Below are 1,723 nucleotides of genomic sequence, written 5' to 3' on the forward strand. Positions count from 1 at the left end.
ACAATGTTCTCATGGTTCTCACTTTACTCAGCATCAGTTCATGTGAGTCTTTCCAAGTTCTTCTGAAATCTGCCTGCTCATTATTTCTTATGGAACAATAATATTCCATTACATTTGTATACCATAACTTGTTCAACCATTCCCCAATTGTTGGAATCCCCTCCATTTCCAATTCTGGTAACATTAAAAATCCTGTAACAGTTTGATCAAGATTATAAACATGTATGCCTAGTGCTCAACAATGACCAATTTTGATCAAGTCAGGAAGAACAGTGATATTTAATATCTAACTAATGAATCATTCTAGACAGCTATAGGGTGTCAGTCTATACATTTCTCAATAGTGACTACTTCTTACGGTGCTACGGCTTTGATTTCTGCAGTTTCATGAAAGAAAATCTATTTTCAGAGCCAAATGAACCCAAACATTGGAGGAGTTTGGCCACAGAGGCAGAAATTTCATGTGGATAGACCCTAGTGGCCTCATAAATGCTATGTAACAATTTTTTCCTGGCTAAAACCTGACAGGATCAGGTGTACTGCTTCTTGTTCATAGTCTACATGTTGGACACTTGGGTTATAGTGGGGTTCATACATATTATAAAGCCCTTAAGTCAAATTTCCTTTTTTTTTTTTCAAATCAAGGTCAGAACCTAATTTAACTTTCTACAAAAGTTCCACTAACTAGGAGTCAGTATTATACCAATATTTCAGTGAAGTTATCCAGAACTATTTAAAAGCCTCCTATATGTGTTGTCTCTTTGACCATTCTTCCTGTTGTCCTTGGCTGGATCTTTATCCAGGTCATGTCCATTAACCCCGGGTGTCTCCCAAGACTCTTCTGTAAGCTCCTCTCCTCTTCTCCCTCCACATTATTTTACTTGGTGAGCTCATCTGCTCTCATAATTGCAACTATACCCTCTGTGCAGGAGATTTCAACTAACCTCTTGTCTCCCCAATCGCCCATTGGACATCTCAAACTGGATATCTCAGACATCCTAAATTCAACATGTCCAAAACTGGATCTTTCCACTCCAAGAACTCCCATCTTCCTAAGTTCCCAGTTACCGTCAAGGTTACCACCATCCCTTTCTAATCACCCAGGCTTCCAACCTGAGACTCGACTCTCTCACCACCCACATCTCCCCATCCAATCAGTTGCTAAGTCCTGTTATTTCTACCTTGGTAACAAGGAGAGCTGTGAACACTTTCTAGTATATTTTATGCTCAACAACTTTCACAGATCCTGCAATCCTCTGAATCTTTCTTATTGTTCTTTGAAGGTAAAAACTGGAGGAAAAACTCTGCAAACAGCCATATGCAATAGTTTGTAGAATCAAATATCCTCCTATTTCCTCTCCCTGATCCAGATAGAAAAAAAGAAGTATGGTGGTTTCAAACGTTAAAAAATGTTTTCTCCGCCATCTCTTGTTACATAACAACTGCTTATTTTTTTCTCTGTAGTTACCAGTAATAAGAATATAAACCATGTTAGCAATAACAGTTTACTTATATGCAAAAATAAGAGATAATAAAATGCTAACATCGCAAAAATGCAGGCCCACTAGCAATTACATACAAATTAAAATTAAAAAATTGGAAAGCTTTTGTTAAACTGGCAAAGACAATTATGACACCCCAAAGCAGGAAAACACATATATTCTACTCGTGGAAATATTAATTGGCCTTACCTTTTTTGAAAGCAGTCTAGTAACATGGGATG

Source organism: Notamacropus eugenii, chromosome 5 (genome assembly GCF_028372415.1).
Source record: "Notamacropus eugenii isolate mMacEug1 chromosome 5, mMacEug1.pri_v2, whole genome shotgun sequence".
Classification (NCBI taxonomy): Eukaryota; Metazoa; Chordata; class Mammalia; order Diprotodontia; family Macropodidae; genus Notamacropus; species Notamacropus eugenii.